The following is a 7,119-nucleotide window of genomic DNA, read 5'->3' as shown; positions in this document are numbered from 1 at the left end:
CACAAAAACACAAAAAAAAATAATAATAAATAAATTATTTTCTTCTAAATTTGTTTTTAATTTATCAGCAAATAACCTGTAACATAATGAACAATTAAAGTAGGAGTATGTAAATAGTTAAGGGCATTATCGTTGACAAGTGTTTTTTTTTTTCTTTTTTTTTATTTCAATAATTTATTGTTCAAATTTCTAGTAGGCTATAGTACCAGGCCATGTTATTAATTAAAGAAAAATAAATAAATCAAAATTAATGAAATCGATCAGTTTTATGTTTCCGGAAAATAATTTTAGTAATAATTATAATTATTAATTAACTAAGCAATCAACTTATTTGTCTTCAATTATAATTTTAGTGCTATTATTATTACCACAAATTTGTAATTTGTTTAATTAACAGTATGATTTGTGGTGTTAGCATAAAATGATATACAACCGCCCGCAGTTTCATTACATATAAAGTAATTGCAAATTCGAACATGATTCCATATACTATTAACTCAAAAGTATAACTGAAAAATGGAAAAGATATTGTAAAGTTGCATCAATCAATAATATTAAACTAATTTATAATTAACGAGCAATTTAAAACAAAAACTATATTGTGTTAAATAGCATTCAAAAAAATACTTCCTCTGTCCCATTAGAAATGCAACGTTTTCCTTTTTGGGTTGTCCGATTAAAAATGAAACGTTTCCAAAAATAATTCAAAAACAACTACATTTACGGAATTAAACACAAAATACGGAATTAAATTTACGACACATATACGGGAAAAATTCGTTAATTTTATTTAAATAAAAAAAAGTACATTAACTAAAAATAAAAAAAATTACATAATAAAAAAAAATCCGGGCTTCCACACACGAGCCACCGTCCCACTCTACTCCTCATTAATTTATTAAAAAAATACATAAAAAAATGTTAGTATGCATATGACATGTTCCTGTTTTAGGTCTTAATTTTGTATTAGGCCTAGCTCGTCTTCTGTGTGCCTATTTTAAAATTACATAAATTAAAAAATTCATAAAAAAATTCATTAAAAATGCAATAAAAAAATGCATAAAAAAATACATTAAAAAAATGCAATAAGTAAAAGAAATACGTAAAAAAATTAAAAAATAGCGTTGGCCGATCGGCTCGCCACAATGGCGGCTAGCGCATCGGCCAGCGCCCTCAAATTGGCTAGCCCACGCCGATTTTTTCGCCGATTCGCGGCTGACCGTTTCCAATAGTTCGGCTAACCGACCGGCTAGCGACGCGAATCGGCTAGCCGCTATTGGAGATGCTCTTAAAACCCGTTTCGTCAATAAATTAGACTCCTAATGACAAACAGAGTATGACCCTTATTTAGTAACTTTTTCCCACTCACTTTTCTTATCATTTATTAAAACTCGTTCCATCAATAAATTAAACTCCTAATGACAAATAGAGGGAATACAACAAAATTCAAGTGACATGGTCTTCTAATAATTGGAATCAGGCCATCATTATTTTTTCGAGCAACTTTTTAGAATCTAATTAATTTTTATAAGTCCAAGTTGAGTTCAATGTCTCCACTCTCCAGTCCTTCCCTCACGCGTGGAATTTTCATAAGTTGGAACTTCGGACTTTTACATTTTGAATAAATATTGCGATCTCAATCTAAAACAAAATTTTCATTTATTTAACTTCTAAACTAATAATTAAATTTTTTTGTGTCGTGATAAAACTATCTTTCGATTTCCGATCCTAATTAAATATAGCAGAAGTAGTAAAATTCCATAAAGATTCGCCTCTTGCCTTATAAAAAATATAGAGAAATATTCCCCCTCTTATGTGGTAATAGAGTAATTTGATTATTTTAATATATTTTATAATAGTGAAGCCATTATTCTTTAGATTGAAAGTCAACACAATTCCATTTACTTATTTTAATCTTGCTTACTTTATTCTTTCTTCATTTCTTTACCTTTTTCATAATTTGTTTTATTCTTTTTTTATAATTTTTTTTAAGTCACGTGCTAAAAAAATTGTATCATATCACGGAATAAAGGGAGTATTAATTTTCCTTTTATTACTCTCTCAATTATACTTATCAATTTATGACACAACTCTTATCTCATTATTTTAATCCCTTTTTTTCCGATCAGTTTTTCAAAGCCATTTTGTTGATAGTAGTATTTCTCTCATGTCTCATAAAAATATGCACTCTTTCCTTTTCTTAGTCAATCCTTTAAGAATACACACTTTCTAATTTTGGAAAGTTTTTTTTTTATTAAGGCGGAACTCAATCTCCACTAACAATACTTTAATTACTTTTTCTCTTTCCCTCTCTCATACTTTACTAATTTTACATTAAAACCCGTGCCGAACCCAAAGTGCATATTTTTTGGGGATGGAGGGAGTATAACTTAGTACATATTCCGTACGCAATTCATTATGGCAACTCTTACCAGTAACTGCGCTGTCCAACCCTGAGGGCATAGATTTAGTAATTCATAAAGATTGGTGTGAAGGGATGTGTTGAAGGCGGCGTTGCATCGCTCTTAGCCGGCTGCGCCACCCACCCATTGGACTTAATCATGGTCCGAATGCAGCTTCAGGGTGAGGCTGCGCCCGTAAATGCATGCGGCTACGGCGCAGCCACCTTATGCCTCTGTATCATCCAGCAAGTCGGCGTGATGGCACTCTTCTCCGGTGTCTCCACCACCCGAATCGGCCTCTACGAAATCCTCTAAAACTGATCCCAAACCAACCGCCTACCCCTCTCCACCAAATTTCCACCGGCCTCATCGCCGGCTGCGACGTCGGCAACCCCGCTGACTTCGCGATGGTCTGGATGCAGGCTGACAGCCGCCTCCCTCCGTCCCATCCCAACAACTACCAGAGCGTGGTAGATGCCAGTTCACATATGTCGAGGAATGGGCTGGGATTGGTAGCCTGTGGCGCGACTCATCGCTCACGGTAAACCGCACTATGGTGGCCACGCCGTCGCAGCTGGCGTCGTACGACCAGTTCAAGGAGGTGATTTTGGAAATGGATTGGATGAGGGACGGGCTCTGAACACATGTCGCGGCGAGCTTCGTGGTCGCGGTAGCGTCCAGCCCGATGGACGTGGTCAAGACGCGGGTGATGCACATGAAGGTTGAGGCGGGGAAGGCGCACCCTTACAGCGAGGCCGTGGACTGCGTGGTGAAGACCGTTAAGGCGGAGGGGCTCATGATGCTTTATAAAGGATTTATTCCCACCGTTTCGAGGCAGGAGCCTTTCACCTGTTGAAAATGTAATTTGAGTCATGAACTTCAATGAAGAGGCAATATCCTTAGTGAAGAGTCATGTATATATCTATAAATACCATTGTAATCTCCACCATTTTATTCATTCAAAAAGAATAATTCAATAAAATAACATATTCACTATTTAGTGAAATATATCAATATCCATATTCTCTCCAAATATCAATGTGCTGCAGCACATTATTGATTCCCATACCCAACAAAAGTGGTATCTAGAGCATTGTTATTTAACATGGCATCAAGCATTTCCATGTTTACTTATACTCCAAATCAAGTTCATATCTTCGAAGGAGAGCACTTCGATTTTTGGAGTAATCAAATAGAGACTATATTGTGCGTCAGCAACCGCCGCCCTTCCGCGAATAATTTTGCAATTTTTTTTTTTTTATTTTTCTTCATAAAATACTCTGCCCCATTTCATTTTTCACATCCATTCATCTTACTCTCACCCGAAAATTTTCACTCTTCCACACTAAAATTTTCACATTACTCTCTAAATGGGGCGCAGACGTCTGCCAGATAGACCGCGAAATGGAGCGACTCGTTCAAGAACAGATGCAACCGGTGGTTCCTCGATCGATCCAGCATCAGCGTACAATCGACCGTGACCACATCGTTGCCCACGAGCGGCTTATTGTTGACTACTTCACCGAGGAGCCCGGTGGGGCCAACGGTTTTCCATCGGCATTTTTAGAATAAATCAAGAACTTTTCCAACACATTATGTCTGCATTGGAAGGGCGTTACAAGTATTTCCGGATGCGATGGGATGCCTCCGGTAAAGAAGTGCATGGTTGCTGTTTGACAGTTGGCTTATGGAGGACAGAATGACATGTTCGACGAGTACCTTCATATCGGAGACATGATTGTCCACGAATGTCTGAAATATTTGTTTCGGGGGGTCATCCAAGTATTCGGGCCCATATATCTTCGAAAGCCAACCCCTCTCGACTGCAAGGCCTGATGAATTTGCAAAGGAGGGTGCACGACTTCCTTGGAATTTTGGGCAGCATTGATTGCATGAATTGGGAATGGAAGAACTGTCCAACTGCTTGGAAAGGATGTACACGTCTAGTTCAAAAGTAAGAATCTCACGATAATCCTCGAAGCTGTTGCTGACTACCGGCTATGGATTTGGCATGCCTACTTCGGGGTTGCCGGGTTGAACAACGACATCAACGTCCTACGGTCGTCGCCCCTCTTCAATGACCAATGCCTTGGTGAGGGTCCAGGGCGTCAGTTTCGTAGCCAACAACAACCAGCATGATATGAGTATCTGTCTAACGGAGTATACCCCAGGTTGCTCGTATTTGTGAAGATGATTAGATGCCCAACATATCCAAAGAAAGTTTACTTTGTGCAACAAAAGAGGTTACATGTAAGGATGTGGAGCGAGCGTTTGGTGTGCTCCAAGCATGATGGGCAACGGTAAAGGGTCGGGCATGACTATTACATGACGATTGTATCGCTGATGTCATGTATGCATGTAAAATCATGCATAAAATGATGGTCGATGATGAGGTACAAAACTCACCAATTGGGGCAATGAAGATGCGGCTGGACCACGTCTCAGGACAAGTTTTAAGAAATTATTTGAGTTTGTGAAGGAAAATAAAAAAATAATTAGTGGAATGTGGATCCCACTTTTTTTTTATGTTTGTTTTATAATAATATGTGAGTGTAATGATTTAATTGAATGGTAGGTCTACTTACTTAAAAAGAAAAAAAATAAATGAGACTTTAAAACTCAGAAATCCCAAAATGGCAAAATGAGACTTTAAATCGCGAAAAGATGAATAATACCCCCTCCGTCCCATTGAAGATGACCCACTTTCCTTTTTGGTTTGTCCCAATCAAGATGACCTATTACTTAAAATGGAAACCCCTTTATCTCTATTTTATTCTCTCTCTCTTACTTTATTCTCTCCACTTAACACACAAATAAAGTGGCATAAAATCTCGTGCCGTCCAAGGAAGGGGTCATCTTCATTGGGACGGAGGGAGTATAACAAATAGGAGTACATATAAAAGTATGATATTCACATTCCACTAATTTTTCTACCACTTTCTATTACTCCTACTGTTCCAACTAAGTTGATACAAAACTTTCGGGCACGAAGATTAAGAAATTATGTTAAATAGATTAAATGAAAGTAAAATAAAGTAGGAAAGAGTAAAAAGTAGGAGAGTTAAAGAAAGAGTAAAGTAGATGAAATAAAGTAAGAGTGATTGGATTTTTTGTTTTTTGTCAAAAACGAAAATGACTCAACTTTGTTGGAAGGTTCCAAAAAAAAATACGACTCAATTTAGTTAGGACAAAATGAAGTACTACTATATTATATTTTTCAATATTCTTGCCGGATGAAACAGTGACAACAACCACTTCTAGTTCCATTCCATAAAAAAAAACAAAGTCTACAAGACTAATTAAAGTCTAAAACCTATAATTAAACTATCATCATTTCCAAGTTTTAAGATTTATTACACTTCATTTCCAGCAGTCGAAGGCGTTCATCGGCTGACATTAAGCCAAGGTTTTGTAGTTCCTTCACCACTGCAAGTGTGGCAAAATTGAGATATCGAAATAAGTATTCGAAAAATGAAAATCTAATAATAATAATATTAAAGAACTCACAATCATCGTTAACATTTATCGATATTATAGCGGTTTATGGGTCACCTTCTTCATCTTTGAGAGAACATTACTAGACCGATCCCTCTCATTCTTCTCTATCTTTCATGGTCAAAACCGATCGGAGAAGCTCGGTCAGCCCCATCTGGCCCTCCTCGCCCTGTTCCATGTGTGAATTCGGCGGCCCGAGGTCTCCGCCGAACCTCAGCTCACCAGAAGGTAAGCCCTTCTCTGTCTTTTTAAAACATTTGCAAATCAAAGTTCTAAAGTTGGAATTTCGATTAAAAAGTTGTAGAGAAGGATAGATCGCGAAGAGGCCGTCGAAAAGATTCAAACTTGGCGTCGGACATTGGACCGCCGCAGCCGTCACCACTGAGCAGAAACTCTGGCTCGAGGTGAGCATCCTCCTCCTCTAGTTATTTTTTAAAAGAAGATTTTCCCCTATGTATGGATGAACGAGTTGAAAGTTTGAAGACATGTTTAGTTATGGAAAAATTTTGGCAGAACATATCTTTGTACCTTTTCAATATATACCAACATGATAAATACATATTTCGAACTAATGATTTTTGTAGAAAACTTGCTTCAAATAGGAAAGTGCCAAAAGTGAGTTGGATTGATGGCTTTTGCAAAGAAAACTCCTTCTTCCTCAATGCTTTGAAAGTTCAAGATTACGAGTGCGTACGAGAGAGTGCATTTTGGTGTGTTAGTGAGGAAAGCCAAATACCCTTTTTATACTAGTACTTTTGGACATGAAATCTCTGGTAACATTATGAAGATTTTGAAAACTACTATTTACATTGTTGCAGTGAACTTTGAAAACGAGAATTATCTGCAAAATTGAATAATCTTTAAAAATGTATTTGTGTTTGTGCTATGATACATCTGAAACAAGAGTGGAGTGAGTGGCCGGTCATAGAGAAGAAGACACCTCTATTACTATTCCACACACAACTAATAATTAATATGGATCTCACAATCCAATAACACTTCTTATACCTTTTTTTTCTTACTTCACTAATTAGACATTAAAACTCCATTTCATTTACAAGTTAGTCTATTTTTTAGGATGGAGGGAGTATATGCTAGTGTAATATTTTTTTTCTCCTTCCTCGTATACACTACATTAGATAATACGGTACGAGATCAAAATAAAATGTGTACGTTTGAAAATAAATTTACAATTTGAATATTTTATAGTACTAAATTTTAG

At 36.8% G+C, this 7,119-nt stretch overlaps 1 pseudogene; it reads left to right on the top strand.

Annotated features, from left to right (window-relative positions):
• Positions 1 to 2,483: 2,483 nt before the first annotated feature.
• LOC125198467 lies at positions 2,484 to 3,258 on the top strand (annotated as a pseudogene).
• Positions 3,259 to 7,119: the final 3,861 nt, after the last annotated feature.

Source organism: Salvia hispanica, unplaced genomic scaffold (assembly GCF_023119035.1).
Source record: "Salvia hispanica cultivar TCC Black 2014 unplaced genomic scaffold, UniMelb_Shisp_WGS_1.0 HiC_scaffold_1490, whole genome shotgun sequence".
Taxonomy (NCBI): Eukaryota; Viridiplantae; Streptophyta; class Magnoliopsida; order Lamiales; family Lamiaceae; genus Salvia; species Salvia hispanica.
The sequence above is the reverse complement of the archived record's forward strand: the minus strand, read 5'-3'. Positions and strand labels throughout refer to the sequence as shown.